The sequence below is a fragment of the Brachypodium distachyon genome, chromosome 1 (assembly GCF_000005505.3).
Source record: "Brachypodium distachyon strain Bd21 chromosome 1, Brachypodium_distachyon_v3.0, whole genome shotgun sequence".
In the NCBI taxonomy this organism is placed as follows: Eukaryota; Viridiplantae; Streptophyta; class Magnoliopsida; order Poales; family Poaceae; genus Brachypodium; species Brachypodium distachyon.
Window position 1 is genome coordinate 24,309,517 of NC_016131.3, and position 10,899 is coordinate 24,320,415.

Below are 10,899 nucleotides of genomic sequence, written 5' to 3' on the forward strand. Positions count from 1 at the left end.
ACAAGCCACACGGAAGCGTTTTGTTTCCCTGACAGGTGAGGCCTTACAGGATGGGCCGGGTCTGCAGCGGTAAGGACGTGAGAAGAGGGATCGTATGTCAAAGGCCGAAGCTTGGGGTTGGGGAAATGATTCTGTCAATTTTGCTGCGGGGCCACGTGGAACTGGTCCATGGGATGTGCGTGGACCGATCAGTGGGAGCATACGCTGGGATTCTTTTGGGTTCCGTCTCGGCGTCCACAATTGGAACTGAGGGGAGAGTCGGAGGTGGACGCGACGCAGCAGAGCGGCAATCTGTGTTCTTGCCAAGGTGTGGCCACTAGCGCCGTAAATATACTTCCATACTGATCAAGGCATCCACAATCTGTAATGTTCATCACTCATCAGCACTTTTCCTACCTGTCACGACATTGCGATTTCCTTTGGGAAAATCTTCGCTTGTCATATTTGTCATAGACCTAACTAATTTTTTCTCTCATTTTATTATTTGTAGATAAAGATATAATGGACTCCATGGATGTCCAAACATGGAAGGGATATAATGCTTGCTAACTTGTGAACTTAATTTTCTTTCTCAGGTTACTTTGCTTCATTTACCTATAAGTTGCATATGTGGTTTGGACTTTGGATGGTACTTGTCGTACCGGTGGCCTGCGGGGTCCCACTGATACGGGACGCGTGTGTCGCAAGTAACGAAACCCCGCCAGGTTGGCTTCCCGGGAAGGATAGACCCGGGAAGCCCGCCCCAAAGAGACAGTTATTGGCGAAAACAAAGCCAAGAATCGGAACAGGAGAAGCGCCCGCTTCAGTGGGTACCCGGGAACTCTGGTCCCGGGAAGTGAAGGCACACTGCCCCGGCAACTGGCTGGGTGCGCTTGCCGGGAAGGGGCTCCTAGCAACCCGCGCTCGGGCATGCAGGTGGGGCCCGCAGAATAGTGAAAACAGGACGAGACAGTGGACGCAGTGCATTTAATGCACCGACAGGAGTCACATCGGCAGGGCTAGTCTTGCTCAGCAAGACTGGAGCGGCTATCCTATAATCCATTTTATTTGCCGTGTACAGTGGCCTGGGCGCTGCATGGCACCCAGCGTGGATCAACAGTAGTATGAGTTTTGTGACAATGACACGTGGATAGCTAACGTGTCGCGATGCATGCATTGATACCTGTGATATCCTCTTGTCTATAAAAAGAGGACCAATGCTACCGGTCAAAGGGTTCGAACCTAGTGAGTAATGAGCAGTATTGTGTCCACCCTTAGCAAAGTTCCTTAGAGGGACAAGTAGCCTACCCGGGAACCCTCCAAGCAATCTGTAAAGCACACTCGTTTGTGAATACAGCCGAGAGCAGGACGTAGGGTGTTACACCTCCGGGTGGCCTGAACTTGAGAAAATCCAACTGTCCACACTTCGTGTCTTACGTCACGCCGGCGATCGCCGGAACGATCTCCTCGCCCTCCACCGAACAACAAGGGGGTGCCCAGCATCCCCGGTGCCGGAGACCTTTGCTCCGACAGTACTCCCTCCGTTCCATAATTCTTGTCTCAATATTACATATATCTAGACACTTTTTCGGAATAAATACATCCATTTTTTTATCAAATTTGAGACAAGAATTATGGAACGGAGTGATTACAATGCTAGAAGCCATTGTAAAGTCTTTTTTAAAAAAAACCATTGTGAAGTGCAAAGAAGAAAACAAAACTGAACTATGTATAGTCAAGTAGTAAAAGGAAAACATGAGTAGTGGAAAATTTCATTAGAAAATAAATGGTTAGATCGAAAGTAATGAGAAATAATCACGATGATACAAATACAAGTGTAGCTAGCGCAAAGCCACGAGTGTAGACTAGCCAACTTTAGCAGTGTAGATCAAAAGTAATGAGAAATAATCATGCTGAAAAGATTTAAACATGGTAAAGCAACTGTGAAGGGGGATCGATCGATTGGTTGAGATGGCATGTGGCTTATTCTTCTCACAAGCAGAGAAATATATAACTGCGGCACTAGTAGCCTTTGTTGTTGCCATTTTCTTGTTGTTGCTGCCAGTGGTGTAGCCATTGTTCTTGCTACTAGTGTATAACAACACGGGATCTCTCCCCTTTCCATTACTTTTCATAACAGAAATACAAATGTCTGCGAACGAGAACTGAGAACGGGGGAAACAAGAAAGGAGAATACCCAGGAATAAACTACGGCGGGCAGGAAACCCACTGACCAGATCCTGCAATCAGGACCTGACTATGGGACGAAAACCTGCCCCTAAACTACCCCTAACAAAGTGCAAAGTCATAGTTATATTACAGACCCAACAGTTTCATAGAATGAACTCAAACAATTTTGTGAAGCAAAAGGTATGATGCCCTCAAGGCTGGAACATGATCATGGACTAGGCAGACGGGCATGATCCAACGAGACAGTGTGAACAACAGCAGCGCTTTCACCCATACGACGCATCATCTCCTTAGCGGTGGCCACCAGTGATCTGGCGCCCTCCTTCAGAAGCTCCACATCAGCTGGTTTCTGGAGACCTGTCCAAGATAGCAGGAAGGCACAAGTAGTGAAAATGATCTCGAAAGGTGACTTCATAACAAACTTGTCACAAGTAATCTTATTCATGTAAGTCCAAATGCCTCAGAGTACAGCAGCAAGGCCAACAACATAGAAACAATCATCAAACGGAAAAAAATCATGCATCCAGGAAAAGTACTGCCACAGAGATCTGAGCACACAAGAAGCACCAAACATGGTACCAACAACCCCCCAGATCACTCTAGCATTTGGACAAGTGAAGAACAGGTGATTAGCTGTCTCCACCCGACAACAGAAAGAGCACATAGGATTGCCAGGCCAATGTCTTTTTTTCAAATTATCTCTAGTTAACACAGCATCATGAAAAAGCAGCCACACAAATATTTGAATTTTAAGGGGGATTTTTGCTTTCCAGATCCATTTATGGTGAGTCCCATAAAGATATCTTTCCAACCATTTGTACATAGATTTGATAGTATACTGCCCAATCTTATTAAAGGTCCAACACACAAAGTCATGTCCATCAACAAGCAGAATGTTATGCACCTGAGCACAAACAGAGTCCCACTGAGTCTGAAGCTCAGGAGATAGCCTTCTTCTGAAACTGCTAGAGTTTGCATCATCCAGGAAAGCAGAGATAGTAATATGAGTCAGGGAACAAATGCTATGTAAATCAGGAAATTGTATACAGAGAGGATCAGGGTCAGCACCCCACACATCTTCCCATAACCGGACATACTGTCCATCTTTCACAACCACTTTCCTCCCAGCCAGGTAAAAATCCCTTACCTTCAATGAAGATTTCCCGTAGGGAGAGTCTTTAGATCTCATTTTAACAGTAGGAACAGAACAGTTATCAAGATATTTTTTTCTGACCACATCTTGCCATAAGCCCTGGCCACATTCAAGCTTCCACCACCATTTACATAATAGACTAATATTCTGTTTCCTTAGGTCTTTCACACCCAAGCCACCTTTGTCTTTAGATCTGCACACTCTCCCCCATTTAACCAAATGGTATTTTCTTTTCTCACTATTACCTTGCCAGAGAAATTTTCTTCTGTGCTTATCCAACTTCTCCACAAAGGTTTTGTTGAATAAAAACATAGACATGTGATAAGAAGGGATATTGGAAAGACAAGCATTAAGCAACACAGTTTTTCCACCCATTGATAAGCTGCAACCTTTCCAGGCTTCAAGCCTTTTGGAAATCTTAGCATCAAGGAAATCACAGTCTCTATTTTTCAAGGATGCAAAAGTAACAGGAACACCCAATATTTCAGGGGCAAAGAGCCAACTTGACATCCAAACAAGTCAGCATAGAAGACAGCAATATCATTATCCCCACCAATTACAAAAACTTCACTCTTCATGAAATTAATTTTCAAACCAGACATAAGTTCAAAGATATACAACAGGAGTTTCAGATTAACAGCTTTAACAGGGTCATGTTGGATGCAAAGAACAGTATCATCAGCATACTGCAAAACAGCCAAGCCATTCTCAATAAGATCAGCAGCAAGTCCAACAAATAAACCATTATTTTGTGTCTCGAGGATCATTTTAGTAAGACATTCAGCAGCAATATTGAACAACAAGGGAGACAGGGGATCACCCTGTCTTACCCCCTTAGCACTTTGAAAGTAAGGACCCAACTCATTGTTGAGTTTGACAGAAACAGTTCCATCTTTCAAAACTTGTTCAATCCATAAGCACCATTTGTCATTAAAGCCTCTCACTCTAAGACAGCTTAAAAGGAATGCCTAATTGACCTTATCATATGCCTTTTCAAAATCAAGTTTGAGAATAATCCCAGTTTCCTTTTTCACATGTGTGTGATGCATGATCTCATGCAAGGTCAGTATCCCATCCATAATATTTCTTTTCTTAATGAAAGCATCCTGTTGTACACTAATGATCTTATCTTGCTGCTAGTGTATGTGTTGGCGGCGTTATTGTACTGCTGTCATATGTGTTCCGTTGTAATTGTTGTTGTGTTCCGTGTTGCCGTTGTTGTTCACGCTGTTCTTGAAGCTATTGTTGCCGTTCACGTTGTTCTTGAAGCCATTGTTGCCGCTGAATGCGCCGTTGCCGTTTGTTGCAGTTGATGTTGTTCGCGTTGTGGTTGCCATTGCCGTTGAGCACGTTGGCCTGCTGCTGGCACGGATAATTATCAGTGACGGAGACTGCCGACCATGCCGCCGACTTCATCGAGGTGGCCATTGCTGGCATTGATCAGTACGTACGAGTAGCTACGGCTAGTTGATGGCTCGATGCACTACTACAGAAAAGGTCATCAGTAACGGTCAAAAAAGTGCATCACTAACGGGTGTCCCGCCCGTCACTAACTTCCTGTTACTGATGATGCATCATCAGTAACGGTCGTTCTACCCGTTACTCATGATAGCATCTGGAAGATGCCGCCGCTAAATCTCATAGCGTGCTATTTTAAACCTTGTGTAATATGCACCCACTAGCCTTGTACCTAGGCCTGGACATTTGACTCGGTACTCGGAGAGTAGCTCAACTCGTTTGGTACTCGGCTCATTAAGAGCTCAGCTCGTTAGACTAAAGAACCGAGTAGAGCACCTCCTGAAACTCGTTAACACTAAAGAGCTTAACGAGCCGAGCTAGCGAGACTCGCGAGCATGCTCGTTAGCTCGTTATCTGGCGTCTGACGGTCGAACCAAACACAGTAACCCACGACTTGTTAGGCCAAGCACACCCTCCCGAACAGCCCAACTACCTGAATGCGGCCCAAGCCCAAGACTCGTTAGGTCAGTCGGGTCTCCAGTCTCCTCGTCTCGTACTCTCGTCAAACTGATATTAGTCTTATGAGTGCTTCTGTATTGTACTGTATGAGGACACCGAAGCTGTGTAATGGCTGCTAGTCTTATAAGTATTTGTGTCGTAGCCTGTAATGATTATTAGTCTTATTTGTTATGGACTTATTATATAATGATGTACACATGCTTTGCTTGTCATTTTTTCTGCATAGATGCCACCCATTTTTTTCACCGCTAACGAGCTTAACGAGCGCTCGCGAGCAGTAAACGTACCGAGCCGAACAGGCTTTGATGTTCGTTAAGGTTAACGAGCATAACGAGCCGAGTTCTTAACGAGTCGAGCATGCTCGTTAGCCAGGCCTATTTGTACCTAGTCTATATTTCTTCTTCTTTTTTCTTGAGACGACCTAGTCTATATATTTCGGAGGCTAGAGGATTGGGAAAAATACTAAGTAAGCAATATTTTCGGTATATTATAAACTAGCAAAAGAACCCGTGCGTTGCTACAGAACAAAGGAAAATTGAATCTGTTTCATGAGTACATATGTATATAGCGATTATGATATGTTTATTTTAGTGGGCTATATCCTGGTCTCTTTTTCTCTTTTTCACATGTCTTATTTGTATATTTCTCCTTGCTCTGCTCTCCTATTACTCCTATTCCATACTTTATTTCTCAAATCTCTTCTCCCAACTTCTCGCTCTCCCTCTGACTATCCTCTGCATCCACCCTGACTGCAAACTCCTCCTGTGCCCGTCCCGATTCATCCCGCCACCGAACATCACGCCGCCATGCGCGGCCGCTCGCTTGTGCGCACCACCTCCGCCCGGAGATTCCCGCCACTCGTCCACTCCCGCACGCCGTCTACTCCCACTTGCCGCCAGGTGCGCCGCCCACACATCGCATTCGGCCACTGGTCGCCGCGCGCCACTGCCCATCCGGAGGGCCACCGATGGCTCGCGCCGACACGGTCCCTGCTACCTTGCGCGAGGCCACCGCCATCCCAGCATCAGGCTCATCCCATCGCCGTCCAAGTCCCGCGGGGAGCCACCGGCGCGCACGAGCCGGTGGAGGCGGCGATCAGAGCGCGTGACGGAGCTGCGGGTCCGCAACCGCCTTCCGCACACGGCCGCCGCCGACGCGCACGAGCTGGTGGAGGTGACAAGAGCGGCGGCGGGCGAGATCCAAAGGGCGGCGGCGAGATCCGGATCGGGCAGGGGTTGGTGGTGAGATTCGTAGGAGAGGAGGAGGAGCGAGGAGGGCTCTGTTGGTTTCTTTTTTTTTTTGCTGGTACTTTTTTTTTCTGTGATTGAGTACTGCGGGAGCCGGGATTAAAAGACACGTGGGGAGATCGATGTCAGATTAGTAATTTCGGTAAAATAACGTACAACGTCCGTACCATCACCACCAACTCCAATTTAATATATTGGTATAGATTATTTGCACGCACCATCAACTCCAATTTAATATATTGGTATAGATTATTTGCGCGCACCGAGAACTCCAGGCCTTCGCAACTTACTCTTCCGAAAAGTTAAGCTTAACCTGCTAGAAAAGAAGGTTACTCCTACTATCGAAGGTGGAGTAGAGGCATCACTCGGGCGGAGGATCTGCTCGCGTGGCTGAGCCGGCGGGTCTGGGGCTAGGGCACCGAAGGTGGGGAGGGGATGTGCTCACCGGTCTGTGGGTGCAGAGGCGGCCAGACGAGGTAGAGGCGGGAATGGAGATTGGGGCAGGCGCCAGGCAGAGGGTTGGGGGCTGCCGGCACAGTCGACGGAGAGATTGGGGTGAGGGTGGCGACAGAAGTTAAGAGCGGTGGAGGGTTGGGGAAAACGCGGAACCACCGTCATCGTCGTCGTCGTGGAATATTCTTTCCTCATGTATGGTTTCTCCCGCATTGGGGACAGCAAGAAGGTCTCCCAGGCATGGAAGACCAGCTGCGTCGGGTTAGGTTCGCTCCACCCTTCTCAAGCTGGCCTATTGGTAAGATTTCCTTTTCCCACTCATCTCATATCCCTGTCCTATAATGTATCCCTGTCCTATAATGTGGAGTATATACTTTTGTAGTTGGTATTAAATCCCTGTAAAGTATTTCATCTTCATATTCTCCTTGCTGCATATGGTGTTCCTATTGATGATGGTTCTTCTTACTCTTCCTTACATATTGATTAATTATTCTAAAATGAGGCTGGTTAGGTTACTAAAATTAAAAACATAAGGCTTTCCATCATACAATATCTGAAGTGCAAACAGAGCAGTAAATTTTGATTTCTCAACATGGTGTCATACTGTGCGGATATTTTACCGAACTTGGATATTCATCATTCATGTATGTAGGAACCAAAGGATGTTGATCTGCTGAATATAAATTCCATAGCATGTCCTGCTTTACCTATGTGCCCTCTAGCACAAACTGAAGCTCGACGTGGGATCCTGCCAATTGGGGAAATTTGCTGGAGGACACCATTATTTTGTGGCCTTTGCCGAAACACACCGCCGGAATGTGTCTTTGTTCAATACCATTACAATTTCATGGACATTTGCTAGAACACACTGCATCGACTAAAATTGAGAATTTGACATTTTATTTGGGACTACCATCGTAAATCCGATTTTGAATTTTTTTTTCTTTTCTACGAATCGATTTTTGACATCTATTAGGGTCCGTCGTTGGTCGATGTGGGCATTCATCACCTTTGTTGCTGCACTCTATAGGAGAGAAAAACGCTTCGAACAAATAGTTTGAAAGATTCTTGACACATTTGCTAAAGGATAGAGTGATAATTCAATGTGAAAAAAAATCAAACTTTCCGTTTTAGACCATACAATGTGTTCTGGCAAATGTCCACAAAATTGTAATGATACTGGGCAAAGACACATTTCGGCGGTGTGTTTCGGCAAAGGCCAAAAAATAACGGTATCCCCCAGCCAATTTTCTCCTACCAATTCTTAAACGAATTAGAGCAGTTTTCGACAAAGTATCCATCTGTCGTCCTGTCCAAAATCCATTTAACAAGTGATATAGTCCATAGTGTGTACTTGGCTTTGTTGGAATTTTGACTAGCATGGGCTCAACCCGTGTAGCATATTTCAATAATTCATGTAAATCCAAAAGTCTCATGTGAACGGTCGTTCAAAAGCTAGGACCATGAATACGTGCAGCCTAATGGCTGCACTAGTGGTCCATGACTACGTGCAAATTCATGTAAATGGTTTAGATTTTCTCCTTTAATCTTGGATGTTATGCTCATATTCTCAACTAGTTTGCATGACTAGTTGAATATGTGTTCTTGCCGTCATGATTTATCTACTACTTTTATGGATTAAATATCATGGTAAATTGCTCGTATTTCCAACAGGCTTGTCACTTGAGAACTGAGATAATGTTGTCTGCTTAATAGGTTGGTATCAAGGATTAGGGATCCGTAGTGGTGAGGATAACTGGCTGCCCTAATGGATGTGCCAGACAATATATGGCGCAGGTTGTTTTCGTTGGTGATGGTCCAAACAGTGACCAGGTAAAAGCGATACTCAATAGTAAATTATCTTTACATCATTTTGGCCGCAATTTACTACCTTAATTTGTTGTTTGTTTTGCCTCATTGGGTTTGCATATTTCTTTACTGTGACCATAGATTTGGCCTGGAGAAACACCAAACCAGACAACACTGGCAGAAACCTTTATGAATAAAGTGAAGCTTCAAGTCTTCAAGATAAGGTGCCTCAAACAGATGGAACAAACCAATTACAACCACAAGCAAAATGACACCTACTGCCAACTGTATGAATCAACACAAGCCAGAGCACGCGGCTCGATCAATCGATCGATCGATCGTTCAGTGCCTGACGCTCTTCACCTTCTTCCACGTTTTATTGCTGAAGTTGCCAACCACCCTGACGCCCTTCATCACTGCAATCTTCAGCTCCATGGTCCGCTGCTTCACATCGAAGCCTCCCATCTTCCCGACCCTGCTAGGCTCCTCTTCGTCGGATCGGAGGAATCTGCTTTCCTTTCCGGTCGCGGGTGAGGAGGTGAAAGATTATGCTGATTGGCGGTTGGGCCGGGCTGGCTACTTGTCGTGCGTCTGGACTCTAGAGGGGATGACGCCGCTGGGATATATAGCAAGTGCCGCTTGTGGACCTGGACGGGGAAGCTGTTCTGTAAAGTTTGACGATGAGCGTGTACTGCACAGGCATTTGAAGTTTGAATCACAAGTCATGCCACCCACAGCCCACACCACAGGACGAGAAAGAAGAAGATATCAACGTCTCAGAGATGTCTGTTGGAGATATGCCCTATATTCAATCATGTCATGATGTTATTTCTCATGTATTCATGAATTAATGTTATTGTCCTTGAACATCATCACTGATATATATCAAATAAATATGTGATTTGTTTGTGAGACTATGTATTCTATGATGTTATTCTAATGGTTCTTAGTCATTGATGTTATGCGAACACATAACCTAAACTAGCCATGTGAGTCAGTATGATGACTATGTTTCACAAGTCATAGGGCAAGGTGTTGCCGACTGATAGCATGGACTCGACAATAATGAGATTGTCGAGTCGGACATACCCGCACTGAGACACAACGAGATAATTGTCATTTGTTAGTCTCAAGTATGATGTATATGTCAGTCCTAGACCTGAGGTCATCGCATGAGATAGGGATGTGAATCGGCCTATTTAGGGTTGCCACGTTACCCCGTAACTTGGTAGTTATAAAGATAGCTTTCTGGTTTACTGAGAAGCATGTTGCGCGTCATGGTTGATCAAGATGGGATTTGCCCCTCCTATTCGGAGAGATATCTCTAAGCCCTCTCGAGTCATCAGATTCGGAAAGCATGGCCATGCGATTTGGGTTAAGTGTTAACCCGTTCGGGAATCTATATCACACGATCGAGAAGAGAGTCGATCTATCCACAACGATGACAAGCACTCGCCTTGAGCTCGACACACATCTCGTGAGGCAAAAGAAATGTTGCAAATGACACATTGTATGGTTCGTCAATATACTTTGTGGTTATTCGGGAGTCGACACGTGCTGCTAGGCGCCACTACGGACTATCGACTTAAGTTGGAACCTGAGTCCGAACTCGTTGTCGTGTCCGTCTAACTGCGAACCTGTAGGGTCACACGCTTAAGGGGAAGGGACCGAATTGGATCAGATCCAACTCGTATCGGGCTTGACTCCTAACGGGCCTCAAGTGTTGAAACCCACCCAGGAGGTCTATATAAGTGGAGGAGGCATACCCGGTAATGGTTACACCAGCCCAGATGCAAGTTAGACTCGGCCGACACACCTCCATTCCCAAGCCTTGCGATCGGATCTAGCAGTCCGCCGCACGGAGTTCTTCCCTATTATACCTGGATATCGGGCCGGGCTTTTTAAAAAAGCCCGGTAGCCTGGCGGGCTTGGCCCGTTTAACATGGTGCCGGGCCGGCCCGAAGCACGGCCTGCATGTGCCGCGCCGGTGCTTTAGACTCAGGCCCTCACGCCGGCCCGGCACAGGCCCGTTAATGTTTTTTTAGGATTAAACATTTGGCCCATTAATCGGCTCAATTCTGGCCCGGCCCA

The 10,899-nt window shown here is 45.9% G+C and overlaps 1 long non-coding RNA gene across 1 annotated transcript; it reads left to right on the top strand.

The window, feature by feature from the left end:
- The first annotated feature begins 6,839 nt into the window (after positions 1–6,839).
- LOC106865762 lies at positions 6,840–9,729 on the top strand. The gene is made up of 3 exons (XR_001405096.2): positions 6,840–7,297; positions 8,716–8,832; positions 8,950–9,729. It is a non-coding gene; the product is annotated as an uncharacterized LOC106865762 (long non-coding RNA).
- Positions 9,730–10,899: the final 1,170 nt, after the last annotated feature.